The 16,010-nt window shown below is 38.2% G+C and overlaps 1 protein-coding gene and 1 long non-coding RNA gene across 3 annotated transcripts in view; one reads left to right on the plus strand and one right to left on the minus strand.

Moving 5' to 3' along the window:
* The window catches only part of LOC150056322 (coiled-coil domain-containing protein 148-like), a 168,977-nt gene that overhangs the window by 56,138 nt on the left and 96,829 nt on the right, over positions 1-16,010 (plus strand). The window lies entirely within an intron of this gene.
* Positions 2,619-15,834, minus strand: LOC150056324 (uncharacterized). Its single transcript, XR_016537308.1, has 3 exons — positions 15,606-15,834; positions 15,430-15,481; positions 2,619-2,741 (listed from the first exon to the last, which is right to left on the minus strand). It is a non-coding gene; the product is annotated as an uncharacterized LOC150056324 (long non-coding RNA).

Here is a 16,010-nt window from a genome sequence, read left to right on the forward strand (position 1 = left end):
GAGAGAGAGAGAGAGAGAGAGAGAGAGGAGAGGGAGAGAGGGAGGGGGGGGAGAACCCTTTCTATCTTCTAAGTATATTTATTTCTAATTGACATATTGTAGTTATGCATATTTATATGGTGTACCCTGTGGCATTTCACTATATGTAGACAATCAGTAATGATCAGATCAGTGCAATTGACATATATCTCTAATCTCAGATTATCTTTAATACTTCAAAATTATCCACTATACCTCATCTGTACTAAAATGCTATCCATTTCTGTGCAGTACATCTAAACTGTAAGTTTGCCTTTATGGAGGAGGAATACTGTCTTTTTGCTCTATACTTGGAATTGGAAAATAGAAATAGAAAGTTATTAAGTGTAGGGGAAAAACTGGGAAAAATGAGGAAGGAGTGATGCTGTTCAAAAAGAAATGTACTCATTACCTGGCATGTAATTGTATCCCCCCCGAATATCACCTTTATAATAAAATTTTAAGAAAATTATCAGGTATCCCCTCCCCTCCTGTGTTCCCTCTGATTTCTCCTTTTCATTCTCTACCACTTTTTCTTTCAAGTGTGCATTTTAAAGATTATTGTAAAGGTGATGTACAGAGGGGTTGCAATTATATAAGGTAATAAGTACATTTCTTTTTGAACAGTTTTACCCCCTTCCCTTATTTTCTCCTGTTTCCCCTGCTCCCTGAATCCTCCCTGCACACTTTCTTGTGTATACCAGTATTGGAGCTTGAACTCTGGATCTTGTGCTCTTGTCTGATTTTTTTTTTCCATTCAAGGCTAGTACTCAACCACTCGAGCCATTCCTTTACTTCTAATTTCTTGCTGGGTAATTGGAAATAGTCTCTAAAATTTGTCTGCTCAGGCTGTCTTTGAGACATAATCTTTAGATGTCAATCTCTGAAGTAACTAGGGCACCTGACTCCTTCGTCATTCTTTCTTCCCTTCCCAACAAGCATTATATTAATTACTTTAATGTTTATTTTTTACTTCCTTGACTGGCTATCTTTTCAAACCTAATGAGCAATAACAGAAAATGAATTAACATTATTTCCTTCATTCAAAGCGGATTGGTGGCTGCCTTGCTCTATGCACTGTGACTCAACAGTTTTACAGTCTTTGTGGTAGATTGCTAATTGTAGATTGCTATTTTTCTTTAATAATTACAAAAGCTTTCGTGTAATGTTTTAGAAGAAATTTGCTTCTTGTAAAATTGAGCCTTTATGAGAAACGATTCTAGAGTATCGTATACCCACCAATATAGTCTTCTGTGTTACTTCTTTTGTGTGTTTGATACTTTTTAGTAGTGTAATTAAATTTTTGTGTATTTTTTTATTTATACTTCCAGAACCACTTACACAGCTTTTAACCTACTCCTTTCAGCTATGTTGAAACTGCAAAGGAAACTATGGAAGCTTTTACTTTAATTTCTTGGTGTTTTTAAGATGGAATATTTTGCTAGTTGTTATTCTCTCCTGCTGCTATTGAAGAACATTGAGAATAATGTTTTATCTCAGATCTATTTTGATGAGTATTTTTCTAGAACATTTTAATGCTGTTTTATATGGAATGGAATGGGTTCTGAATGCTTCATGTTATCCCTGTGTATAGCTGCTGAGAATTTTGTTCGCTGAAAATTATGACACCTGATTACAGAAGCTTAGAGATTAATTTTATTCATAATGGAATGCACAAGGGCAGAACAGCAGATTCTTGATAGTGTTCCAGACTCAACTCAGATTTATTTATTTATTTTTTTGTGATTGTTAGTGTGCTTTTCATCCTACTAGTGAATGATAGTGAAAAGCTTCCTGAAGTCCAGTTTACCAGCCCTATTTTAGGAAGAAGGGAAGGAGAAACCAGAGAAGAAGGGGTAGTGCCTGTATAATAAGGAAAACTTGCCAGGCTCTAATGGCTTGCACCTATAATCCTAGCTACTCAGAAGGTTGAGATTAGAAGCAAGTCCAGGCAGAAAATTAATGATGAAAAACTCAAAAGTGGAGCTGTGGCTCAAGTGCTAAGGCATCAGACTTGAGCAAAAATGCTAAGCTGGAGTGTAAAATCCTGAGTTCAATTCAATACCCACTATTGGCAGAAGAGGGAGGAAGAAGAGAAGGAAGAGGAAAATCTTGCTTATATTTTCCAAGCAGATCTCTGCCATGTCTCATTGGTTAGAACTGTACCTCATGACCATCTAGAGCCCTAGGAGTATTAAAGGAATGAAAAATTTTTGCCTTAATGTACTATGTTGCCTCTCATCTCCTTTGCTGTCCCTTGGTTATCTCATATTGGTATAGTATCTCACTTTGTTATCTGATATATTGAATTTATTTGTATTTGGATATTTGAAATTTGATAGGGAAGGGGGGAAAACCAAGATGGGTGTGGGGTGTGGGGGGGGAGGCAAATGGGTACCAAGACATGTGAAAGGGTATCAATGTATGTGAATTAATGCACTTTCTATCTGGCAAATATCATGTAACCCTTTTACTAATTACAATAAAAAAAAAGAAATGAAAAAAAAAAAAGAAAAATTTTTGCCTTGAAGAAAACTAGAAATCTGTTAGGGAAGAAAGAGAAGGGAAATAAATACCAGCACCTTGCTGTGTCTGTCAGTTTGAAACTTCAGATGATACATTTCTCTGCAGTAAAAGTGAAAAGCACATCATCCCATGTACTGGTTGATCTCTATAACCTTGCTTGTAGCCTTGGCTTTTACAGTTTTCTTTTAATGAACAAGCTTGTAATCAAGAGAAAGAACAATGCATTTGTAACAACTAATCACAAGCAGAAGTGCAGTGCTGTAAAACATTTTGTTAAAGCAGATGTCAGAAAATTCTTTCACAAGGCACAACACATAAAAATTATATATTTAGGCTTAATATTAAAAATAAAGTTAGCTGACTCTTTTGGGCTGGTCACCACAGGCCACTGCAACTTAGCAGGCTCAAGTTGTCCAGGAATTGGCTTCAGTTGGCAGGTTGAAGAATGCCTGTGAGTGGTGCCTAGACTCTTACCAGCAAAATCCAAGAGACAATCATTTATAAAACTAATGCCATTTAACTCTATAATAGAACATGTTATTTAGTCATAAAATATTGTTCCAGTAATGTTTATGACTTATATAAATATTTATTTTGTAAAAATACAAGACTTCATCGAGGGGTTAAGTCTTCTTTGATATAAACCTAAATTGTAGTATCTTCTTTAGTTTGGTCTAATTCTATATGTTTCAGATTTTTTCCTTGACTGAGAGAAGGGAAGAGGGGTGATGTGTGTGTGTGTGTGTGTGTGTGTGTGTGTGTGTGTGTGTGTGTAATGAATTGTGTTGTGTCCCTGCACTTTATGTAATGATATAACATGATATGTATCATGGTGTACTTTCTTCACTCAGTATTCTATGTTCGAGATGAGGTTAAATTATCTATTTGTTTCTGTATGAACAGAATCTCTTTCTTCAGCCAAGGCCCTGGGAAAAAAAGAGAAACTGGATATATCCATAGATTAGTAAGAAATGAAGACACTGTCCAAGGTTCTGCATGTGGGATCATGCACTTTAACTGGCCAGCTGAGTATCTGGTTAAAGGAACATTGATAACTCCAGTTCCCATGAACTAATACTCAAAATTTGGGGAATATTTTTTTCCCTCCTTTCATGTTCAGTCTAGTGTATTTGTTTTTTTTTTTTTTCTGGTTCTGGGGTTTGAACTCGGGGCCTGAGCACTGTCCTTGGAATTCTCTCAAGGCTAGAGTTCTACCACTTGAATCACAGCACCACTTCCAGCTTTTTTCTATGTATTTGGTACCAAGGAATCAAACCCGGGTTTTCGTGCCTGCTAAGTAAGCACTCTACCACTAGACCAAACTCCCAGCCTGTTTTGTTTTTATTGTGTGTGTGTTTTTTTGTTTTGTTGATGATTTATCTATTTTTGACTAAGAGCAGGTGCTACTCAAACCACTGAGTCATGACTACAACTCTATTTTCTGCTGTTAGTTTTTGAGATAGTCTTAATTCTTACCTAGGTGGAGGCCTGGGTGCCAATCCACCTATGTTAAGCCTCCTGGTAGCTAGGATAATAGGCCATTGCCACCGCCCAGTTCTTCATGGGGGGGCGGGGTCTTGTGACCTTTTCTGCATGGATGACCTTGAGCTGTGTTTCCAATACTCCTTGCCTCCCAAATAGTTAGGATTACAAGCCTGAACTACTATTGGAATCTAGTTTATATGTAATTCTTTCTTCTGTGGTTTGGTCATCCTGGGGCTTAAACTCAGGGTCTATGGCCCCTCTGAGTTTCTTTTGCTCAAGGCTAGTCATCTACCAATTGAGGCACAATACCACTTTTGGCCTTTTTTGAGATAAGAGTCTCATGAACTTTCCTGTCTGGGCTGGCTTCAAACTGGGATCCTCAGCTCTCAGCGCCCTGAGTAGCAAGGATTAGACATGAGCCAACAAAACCCACCTATAAGTAATTTTTTTTCCTGGTCTAGGGCTTGAACTCTGGGCCAGAGCACTGTCTCCAGGCGCCTGTTGCGCAAGGCTAGTATTTTATCATTTGAACCACTTCTTGCTTTTTCTGTGACTAATTGGAAGTAAAAGAACCACAGACTTTCCTGCCCAGGCTGGATTTGTAATCTTCAGATCGCAGCCTCCTAAGTAGCTGTGCTTACAGGTGTGAGCCACCAGGATACTGTACTTGCTAAGCATGCACTTTGCCAATGAGATACATCCAAACCCCACATTTGTAATTCTTTTCTTTTTTCTTGCCATTCCTGGGTCTTGAACTCAGGGCTTGAGCACTGTCCTTGGGCTTTCTCCAGGCTAAAGCTCTACCATTTGAGCCAGAGCACCACTATTGGCTTTTTCTACATATGTGGTACCCAGATGTTTGTGCAGGCTAGGCAAGCACTCTTACCACTAGGCCAAACTCCCAGTCCCATCATGTATAATTCTTAATAACAATTTTCATCTTATACAAGTAAGCCTAAATTGCACACAGGGGAAGGGCACATAAAACTGTGTTTGGTTCTCATGCTACTGTGATTTAGGAATGAGACTATGATATATAAGACAGTTATGCTGGAGACATTGTTCTTAATATACTATTTTATTTTTCTTCTCTTTTGTTTCCCTTTGGTTAATCTCATATTGTTACTGTATCTGACTTTGTTACCTGGCATATTGCATATACATTTATTTGTTTATTTGAAATAGGACAGGAAAAGGGATGAAAACAAGATGATTGGGAGGGGGTGGGGAGAGGGAAATGGGGACAAAAACATAAGAAGGTGTATCAATGTGTGAGAAGTAATGTACCTACTATCTGGTGGGTATAACTGAAACCCCTCTATACACTACAATAAAAAAAAAAAAAAACAGGGCCGGGGGTTTGGCCTAGTGGTAGAGTGCTTGTCTAGCATGCACAAAGGCCTAGGTTGGGTTCCTTGGTACTACATACATAGGAAAAAGCTGGAAGTGATGCTGTGGCTCAAGTGGTAGAGCTCGAGCCTTGAGAAAAAAGTCCAAAGATAGCACTCAGGCCCTGAGTTCAAGCCCCAGAACTGGTAAAAAAGAACAACAAGTTATGCAAGGCTTTTTTAGCAAATGTGTCATACATGCTCAATTCTATTCTGGCTACTCTGGAGACAGTCATGACACACTAAAGGCCTTGCATCCATGGAGCTTGCATTGACAGAGGTAGACAATGAGTAAATTAAGAAATATAGGACAGCATGCTGTCATCCTAGCTAGATGGGAGGTGAAGATTGGGAGGATCAAAGCTTGAAGGTAACAGAGGCATAAACTGTAATCCTAGCTATGCTGAAGAATGGGTAAGAAGATTTTGGTTTGAAGCTTCCTATGGGCAAAAGCATGCCCCCCTATTTAAGCAAACAAACAAACATAAAAGAGAAGGAAGTTAGGCTGACGTAGCATAGTGTCTGCTAAGCAAGCACCCAGAGTTCAAACTCCAGTATCACCAAAATTATATTTTATATTATGTATGTCAATAGATCACTTTGTGATCATTTTGGATATCTGAATAATGTTCTATATAAGGTCAGTTGGCTAGCTGTCTAAATCACCTCTGACTTCTTTATTCCTCCTTGCCATGGTACTATAATATAGATTCTGAGACTCAGAACTTATGTGGAGGGGGGAGGGGTAACAGTGTTCAAGAAGAAATATACTCACTACCTTACATATGTAATTGTAACCCCTCTGTACATCATCCTGACAATAAAACTAAATAAAAAATTAGGACATTGATAAAAAGGGAACCTATGTGGACATCGTTGGGACTCCATCCATCTACCTTCTACAGCATTGTGTATTTAGGGATCTGCAAATGGGCAGAAAACTCAATAAATAAAATATGCTTGGGATAAAGGGTAACAAAGGTTCTTGTCATCTATGCTGAGTTTGCTTCCCATTGGAAAGCAATGGGAAAACACTTGGTAAATCATAAAGTTCTGTGGTATATTTGGGGGTTTTGAGCATTGTTCATTTGAGCAGTTGTGTAAGGGATACTGGTGCTAAGAGAACAAATAAAAATATATTGCAGAAATCAATTTTGGAAGACTCAGAGGAGTGAATTCCATAGTAGCCTTCTATAATTAAATAGGTTAGGAGTAAAGGGAACCAGGATTGAACTGTCAAGACTATGTAAAATGAGAAGGTCAATTCCAAACTGTGTTAGAATGTTAAAAACAAATGTCCCAAATGGAAAGTCACATAAGGAGGAAACATACTGAGTCTTTCCAAAGGAGAAGAACATGGTCATCACTGTTTCTTTCTGAGTCCCAGATTGGAGGCACATTAGGACGTATATACGTTAGAAACACTATCACTATGCAGGCTGGCCTCAAACTTACTATGTAGCCCAATCAGTCTCTGAATTAATATTTCTCTATCTCATTTTTCTTTTTTGTCAGTCCTGGGGCTTGAACTCAGGGCCTGGGCACTGTCCTTGGACACTTTTTCTCAAGGCTAATGCACTACCACTTGAGCCACAGCACCACTTCTGGCTTTTTCTGAGTATATCGTACTGAGGAATGGAACCCAGGGCTTCGTGCCCACTAGGTGAATACTCTACCACTAGGCTACATTCCCAACCCATGTCTCATTTTTCTTAGTGCTGAGATTACAGATATTCACCACTATCACACACTGACAAAGGGTCTTACAGTAATTCTGTGCATTTTCATGAATGGAGAACTATATTTAAAAAATAGGTTTTTTTTTACCTAAATGGAAAAGTTGCTATTGCAACATGAGATTTTTTAAAGTGAGTTTTAAATAATAAGCTTTTTGAAGTTTTACAAAATTTCATAATTGTATTTTAATATATTCTTTTAGGAGAAAAAACTTAATTCATCAGGTGCTGGTGGCTCTTGCCTATAGCTACTCAGGAGGCTGAGATCTGAAGACTGAGATTCAAAACTAGCTTGGGCAGTAAAGTCTGAGATTCTTCCTCCAACAAACTGCCAAAAAGCTAGAAGTAGAACAGTGACTAATGTAGTAGAATACTACCCTTGAGAAAGGTGAAGGAGGAGGAGGAGAAGGAGGAAAAGGAGGAGGAGGGGGGGGAGGAGGAGGAGGAAGAGGAGGAGGAGGAGGAGGAGGAGGAGGAGGAGGAGGAGGGGGAGGAGGAGAAGAGGAGGAGGAGGAGAAGAGGAGGAGGAGGAGGAGGAGGGGGAGGGGGAGGGGGAGGAGGAGGAGGAGGAGGAGGAGGAGGAAGCAGAGAAAGCAGCAGCAGCAGCAGCAGCTGCTGCTGTTTATTTACAGTGCAGGTTCTGAGTTCAAGCCCCAGGACCAGAACAAAAATAAAAGAAAAAGACCTCAGTTTACTTTTGTTGTGGAAAACAATATCTGATATATTTGCAAGTTCATGTCTTAAAATAGTTTTTGTTTTGCTTCAATAAAATCTAATTTCTTGGGCCAGGAGTTTGGTCTAGTGGTAGAGTTCATGCCTAGCATGCACAAAAACCTGGGTATTCCTTGGTATCATGTACATAGAAAAAAAAAGCTGCAGTGGTGCTGTCGCTCAAATGGTAGAGCTCTAGCCTTGAGAAAAGTCCAAGGACAGTGCTCAGGCCCTGATTTCAAGCCCCACGACTGGCAAAAAAAAAATGTTTAAAATCTAATTTCTTGTATAACTATAAAAATATGTCAACCATAGTGGAGTATGTACTGAAGTTACGATGGTCCCAGCTTCTTTTAAGATGTTTTTCTGGTTTTTGTAATATAAGGAGAATTAAGAAATTATGGCACAGTATGAAGAAGTCAAAACTAACTGTAATCCTATTCCCTAGAAATTTCTACTCTTAGATGTTTGGCAGCTAGGATTAGAACTATTGTTTTCTTCTCAAGCTTTTTGTTACTGCTCTTAAAGCCTTTTGGCTATTCATATTTTACAAATACAAGTTCTACAAATTTCTTTTACAGTTTATTTCTGGATCCATCTTTCATTTTTATTCCTTGGCATGAGATCTTTTTCTATTATGTTTGAATTGGTTATATTTACTCAGAAACTTGGCAGTTTAGCTATTTCTTGTTAGTTCTGAATATTTATCTTTTGGTTCCATTAGTTTTTATTCAGGACAATAAATTTTATCTTATGCAAACTAAAATACATAATGTTTCATGTTGGAAGTAATATGTACCACTCTGGAATTTTAGAGAATTTTGAATGCTCAAAAAACACTGTTGTATCTATACTTCATAATATTTGAACTAATATTGAAAATGTCATGAGATCTTTCATATGAGAAAGGTCATACTGTGATGCCATATTAAATAGATAACTTCTTATTGTTGTTGCTTTTATACTGCTTAACCCTGTAGAATCTCTTATCAGCTTAGCATACTCATTCTCTTGCAAAAATTGATCATTTAGGGAGATGAGTTAAAAAGCTATATGCTTTCTAGTCTTTTTTTTCTTTTTTTCTTTTTGTCCATATATTTTTATTGTAATTAATAGAAGGGTTCCATTATATTTACCAGATAGAAGGTGCATTACTTCACATACATTGATACCCTTTCTCATATCTTGGTCCCCAATGCTTTCTAGTCTTAAACCAAAGTACATTTTTTTCCTTAGTGTAGTAAAATTTTTCTTAGAGAACAAAAAATACAAAATGACAATCTAATCTCAATATGTGAAGAATCTACTATTTTCCCTTCATCTTTATAGAAGTCCTGACTTTTTACCTCCCTGTAGAGACTCCTTAGGCATATGTTTGTTTGCTTGTTTTAACAAGAGGTAATATTCACTACCAAATCTGCAAAAATAAACTTTACACAATTTTTTCAACACTCTAGCCACAGAAAAGTTATCATTATATTATATATTGAAGTGCCCCCTGCTATATTCTAAAAATATCTCATGAAAAGTCATCATTTTAAAATGTTTTCAGTAGTATACCTAAAGGTTCACCACATTGATAACACTCAAGCTATCTGTAGAATGTCACATAATGTGAAGAATAATTTCCTAAACTTAGTGCTTTCATTTATTATTTATTTATTTGCCAGTCCTGAGGCTTAAACTCAAGGCCTGGCCACAATCCCTGAGATTCCTTTGCTAAGGCTTGCACTCTGCCACTTGTGTCACATCACCACTATTTTCTGTTTATGTGGTGCTGAGGAATCCAAGCCGGGGCTTCAGGCATGCTAGGCAACTGTTCTTTCACTAAACCACATTCCCAGCCTATTAACTTATTTAACATGAGAAAATTTTGTCCATGTAGTAGTTTCTCAGCCCAAAGCATTCAATCACTACTCAGTTTGAGTTTTTCTCTGGTAAGCATGAAACTACAAAGGTCCTGGATATGTGTACTTGTTTTAGAATCGGGAAGAGTTCTTTTGAATACAGTTTCATATTCCCTTCTCTGATATGTATAGGAATCAGTGTACTTCTGGGTTTCCCCCCAGATTTTTAGAGCTGAGTTAAAGCACTAAACACCTACAAATCTTTGCAAAAATGTGTGCATTTTTCTATTAAATAGGATAAACTTCACTTTAGGTTTGCCACCATGTAATTTCAGTTCAAGCTGGCTTTGTTCTTCATATTGATTTTTTTCCAGTTTCTGATTTTTATTTTGTGCTGGTACCGGGGCTTGAATTCACGACCTTGGTACTATCCATTAGCTTTTTCACTCATTGACCATGATACTGACACTGTGCAGTGCTTCATTTTGATTTTTTTAAGTCTTTCAACATTTTTGTATTAGACTGAGGGGTGTGTGTGTGTGTGTGTGTGTGTGTGTGTGTGTGTGTGTGTGTATTGGTACTAACTTGAACTAAGGGCTTGTGCTCTGGCTTGGGTTTTACATTTTCTTTTTGGAGTTTAGTTTAATAAACATTTGATATGATCACATGAGGTTTGGCTCTTTTTTTTTTTTTTTGCCAATCCTGGGCTTGAGCTCAGGGCCTGAGCACTGTCCTTGGTCTTTCTCAAGGTTAGAGCTCTACCACTTGAGCCTCAGCACCACTTCCAGCTTTTTGTATGTATGTGGTACCAAGGAATCGAACCTGGGTCTTCGCGCATGCTAGGCAAGCACTTTAACCACTAGGCCAAACTCCCGGCCCCGCGGTTTGGCTCTTTCAATCAAGACTGGCACTCTACTACTGGAGCTACATTTCCATTTCTGACTTTTGCTGGTTAACTGGAGATGAGTGTTTTTTCTACCTGGGCTAGTAATGCTCCTCATATGCTCCTCATATCTCAGTCTCCTGAGTAGCGAGGATTAAAGATATAATAATCACACCTGTAATTACAGATATAATCTTGTATTGTATCTTATAATTACAAGTGTAAATGATTTTGAACCCTAAGTCATGTTGCTAATCACTTAGGTATCTGGTCCTAGTAATTTTTCTGAAGCATCTTAAATGCTCAAAGGAGAAGGTGGGCTAAGGAAATTATTTATAAACTTTTCTCTATCTGTATATCTACTAAATTCTCTTACATAAGAAATGCTATACTTGAATCAACTTTTTTTTTTACTGCTTCTATTTAATAGTTCCTTTTATTTAGAGTCCCTTAACATTCTTGAAAAGCAAGAACATTTATTTATAATCCATATAAAAAACACAAGTATATAGATCCAAAAATGTTTTCCCCTATGGTTGGAATTAAATAAGTGTGACGTTCATGAAGACAGATTCATTTCTCCCCCCTCAGGAGGCAGGTACTTTACTATGTTAGCCACACCTCAATTTCCAACCTTTCCTTTTTATTTTTATTTATTTATTTATTTGCCAGTCCTGGGCTTGAGCTCAGGGCCTGAGCACTGTCCTTGGACTTTCTCAAGGCTAGAGCTCTACCACTTGAGCCTCAGCACCACTTCCGGCTTTTTTTCTATATGTGGTACCGAGGAATCGAACCCGGGTCTTCATGCATGCTAGGCAAGCACTTTAACCACTAGGCCAAACTCCCGGCCCCTCCTTTTTATTTTTAAATTTTTATTTTTGCTACTCCTGGGGCTTGAACTCAGGGCCTGGGCACTGTCTTTGGCCGTTCTCAAGGCAAGCGCTCTACTACTTGAGCCACAGTGCCACTTCTGGCTTTTTCTGTGTATTTGGTAAAAGGCTTCATGCATGCTAGGCAAGCACTCTTCCACTAGGCCACGCTCCTGGCCCTGACAGATTCAGTTTTGATTTCCAGAATGTATTTTGATATTTAGAATGCATTAGTTTTTTTTTAATTTCCAGAATGTTTTAGATTTCCAAAGTACATGTGGAGATGGTGAGAAATTTTGGTGAATTGTGGTTTCCTCTGTGATTTTGTTCTATAAATAATATGAGAAATCACAGAATTAGTCCTAGGTAGTTGAAAGGGAATCTGCAAAACCCTATTATGCTTCAGAGCAAGAATCTTTCCCATCTCATCACCAAGATAAATGAGTCTAAATTCAAAAGGCCTCAGCTATCCATTGAGGAAAGACTGACCTAATCAATTAGAGTACTAGTGACATCTCCTGCTGGACAGAGTCGACAGTTAAAACATTGGCAGAGTAGGCGAAAACACAGCCAGCCATCCAGCCTCAACTTGTTTAGGAGTCTTATTTTATGTATTGGTTTACCTATATTACAAAAAGGAAATGATGAATTCAGTTATCTTTGTCATAGAATCATCTTCAGTTCTTCATTTTCTAATATTTCTTACAGTATTCTTCTTGTCATTTTTTTCATCCAGCTTACTTGATAGTCTCACAAGGCATTTAAATTTGCCACTCTTACAGTAGGCTATAGTATTAAAATAGATAAACAGAGCTGAGCACTAGGTCTCATTCCTGTATTCCTAGTTACTCATAAGGCTGTGATCTGGGGAATGCAGTTCAAAGTCAGGCAAGGCAGGAAAGTCCATGATACTCTCATCACTAACTACCAGAAAGCCTGAAGTTGACCTATAACTCAAGTGGTATCAGCATTGAGCAAAACATAGTAGTCAAGCTCCTAAATTCAAGCTCCTGTACTGGCACCAAAAAAAGTAGATGATAATATTATTATTATTTTCTTTGAGACAGACCTAGAATGGTCTTGAACTCATAATCCTTCTGCGTTAGGTCTCCTGGAAAGTGGACTGCCCTTTATTCATTTCCTCAAATAGAATTCATTGCAATGTTGTGGAGACGCTCAGGGATATAGAATAAAACAGACTACAAGGTAGCAGACATCAATCAGTAAAAATGCAGATGTGAGGGCATACTAATTATCATAGAAAAGAAAAGTGTAAGAAACAGAAATGAAGTTCTGTTATTTATATGGAGAGGTCTGCTTGGGTCTCTCTGAGGGTGTGATACTTTAGTTCAAGGGAAGGGTGAATAGAAACTGACCAGATAAATGCCAAAAGGAAGTTTCTTAAGATAGAGGAAACAGCTGATGGAAAAACCTTGAATGAACATGATATACTGGAATAATAAAGAAAAATAGATAAGCATGTTGGACTACGTGAAGGAGATGAGGGTGGAGAGATGACAAAAGTAAAGCGTACCGGACAAAAGAGGAGTTGGTGTTCTATTTTAAAAGTGGAATGGAAAACCCCTGAAGGGATCCAGGCAATATCAGAGAGTTTTGAAGAGATCACTTGTGTGGAGCATAGACCACAGTGGTAAAGAGTGCAACTGCTGCTAGAATGCAAACATAAGTGGCATGACTCTCTTGAAGGATGTAGAAGTGAAAGACTGGATATTCACTTTGGAAGAAGAGTCTTAATGGAGAAGGTGTTGGTATGAGGAGGAAGCAGCCTCATTAAAACAGAGGATTTTTCAAATAAACAAATAAACATATATACAATATACCAGGTACCAAAGTCAGGTACAATAACAATATGAGATTATCCAAAGGGCAACAAAGGAGAAGAGAAATAACATAGTACAGGAAGAACAACAATCACTCAAGATAAAGCTCTTGTTTCCATATCCTAGAGATCCTTTCATTTAATCTCATCCTATATGGCCTTATGTATCTAGGTTTTGAGCTATTGTAATCCTCTCCTAGGAGAGTCCTAGATGTGTACTCATTATTACAAATGAGGGAAACCATTGAGCCTATGTTCCTTTGGGTCTGGCTTACTTCACTTAATATGATTTTATCCAAGTCTTTCCATTTCCTTCCAAATAAGGCAATATCATTCTTTCTAATGGCAGCATGTATCTTTATTTGTTTATTTGAAATAGGAAAGGGAAGGGGGAAAAACAAGATGATTGGGAGGGGGGGAGGGAAATGGGGACAAAAACATAAGAAGGGGTATCAGCGTGTGAGAAGTCATGTACCTACTATCTGGTGAATGTAACTGTAACCCCTCTATACATTACATCAGTCATAAAAAATAAAATGAAAAAATTCAGAAAAGAAGATTTTTAATCATTCTAAAGCTTTGTGGCCAATGACATTGAAAATTATATACTGGAGTTTATTGCTATATGCTCAAATTAGTTGGAAAATAACATTATTTATTATATATTGACACAGTTTTCAAAAGTCATGGACCTTTGCCAATTTTTTCTTCATTTAAGACAGGTTAGGTAGCTGGGCGCCTTGACTGAGGCCTGTAATCCTTGCTACTCAGGAGGCTGCGATGTGAGGATCAAGGTTCAAAACCAGCCCTGGCACAAAAGGACCTGAAACTCCTATCTCCAATTAACCTCTAGAAAATGAGAAATGGGGCTTGGCTAAGGGTAGGGCAGTAGTCTTGAGCTTAAGAGCTCAGGGATAACACCCAGGCTCAGGGGTAGGGCCGTATCCTTTAGCCAAAGAACTCAGAGACAGCACCCAGGCCAAGATCAAGCCCCATGACCCCCCCCACACACAAAAAAAGACAAGTTAGGTTATTGCAAATAACCTAAATATGGCTGTCTTAGTGGATATCTTAGTGAATGCTATTAAAGAGCTACTGAACTAATCTGTAGTGGAGGTATTGTACTCAGGAACTTGTACACAGGTATAAGAAAGTTATGTCAAAGTGGCCCCAATGTTGTTTAATAGGACCCGGAACGGTGGCTCACACCTGTAAGCCAAATTACTTAGAATTACTTAGGCTGAGATCTGAGGATAAAGGTTCAAAGCCAGCCTGGGTGCAAAAGGACCTAAGACTCTTATCTCCAATTAACCTCTAGAAAAAGGGAAGTGGGCCTTGGCTGAAGAGTAGGGTGGTAGAGTTGAGCTGAAGAGCTCAGGGACAACACACCAATGTAATGCCATGTTTATTTCTAGAAACCAAAGTTTTGTGAGAAATCTTGAATTTATGGGGAGGGAGGGTGGGAGAGTGTACCTGTCTGTCCTTTCTCTGATCCCTGCAGACTGAAGCTCCCTTGGGCTTAGATGATCCCAGCCTTGGGTGTTTTGTCTCATGATTGATTTGTGCTGTACCCAAGTACTTCTTTTCCTTCTTTCTTTCTCTCTTTTTTTCTCTCTTTCTTTCTCTCTCTCTCTTTCTTTCTTTCTTTCGATTTTATTAACATTGATTTCTATATCATATTTCAAATATCATGTTTAACAAAAATGTATTCAAGAAGGGAATCTGTATATACAATCACTGGCACATAGATTTTAGAACATAATTGAAATTAAGCTAAAGGTTTGTATGTCATTGATACATATTAGTTTATGTAATAAAACATTATATCTATGGAGTATATAGCCCATCATAGATTTTTAGTCTATGAAGTTATGTTTATGTCTCCAAGACCATATCCATAACCTTGGGTACCCAAATATTGAGTCATCGTTCTTGTACTGTTTGGATCTAATATCCACATATTAAGAATACCATGTGCCTTTTGTTCCTTTGGTTTTGACTTACCTCACTCTACATGATTCGCTCTAGCTTCATCCACTTCCTAGTGAATGGCATTATTTTGTCTTGTCTGTTATGTAGAATTCCATTGCATATATGTACCACATTTTCCTTTCCCTTTTTCTTACCTTCTTTTTGTTTGTTTGTTTGGTAACACATGCTGGCTCTTCCTTTCTTTTCCTGGGAAAATACAATGGTTAAAAAAATAGAAGGTCACTTGGTTCATGGCTGCTTCAGGTTGGGTTCAGGAAGAAGATATGAAGGAAGATGGGGGGTGGGGGCCTGGGGAATACTAGATACTTACAGGGAACCAAACCTCTGAAAGGAAGGAAGAGGAAGTAGAATTCATCTGAGGAAAAAGTCAGTTTCAGGTGCAAGTCTAGCAATGTCTTGACTCACTGGACAGGAAGCTCTGGAGCAATATTTTCCACTTGGGCTTGGAGTGTTTTGTCTCCTTCCTTAATCACTTGACATTGGCTGTTCCTGGATGTGTATAGCTGTGCAGCTGAGTCCAGCCTGGAGGAAGTGACAAACCTGAGGCCATCTGCAAACTGCGCTACCACAGCCAGGCAGTAAGACTTTCTAGGGTGTTGGGATCTGCCTGGTACATCACAATGGCATACTGTTCTAATTACTTTTTTCAGTCCTGGGCTTGAACTCTGGGTCTTGGCACTGTAGCTGAGCAATTCAGCTCAAGGCTAGCACTCAA

The sequence above is a fragment of the Megascapheus bottae genome, chromosome 12, assembly GCF_031878675.1.
Source record: "Megascapheus bottae isolate mThoBot1 chromosome 12, mThoBot2.hap1, whole genome shotgun sequence".
Taxonomy (NCBI): Eukaryota; Metazoa; Chordata; class Mammalia; order Rodentia; family Geomyidae; genus Megascapheus; species Megascapheus bottae.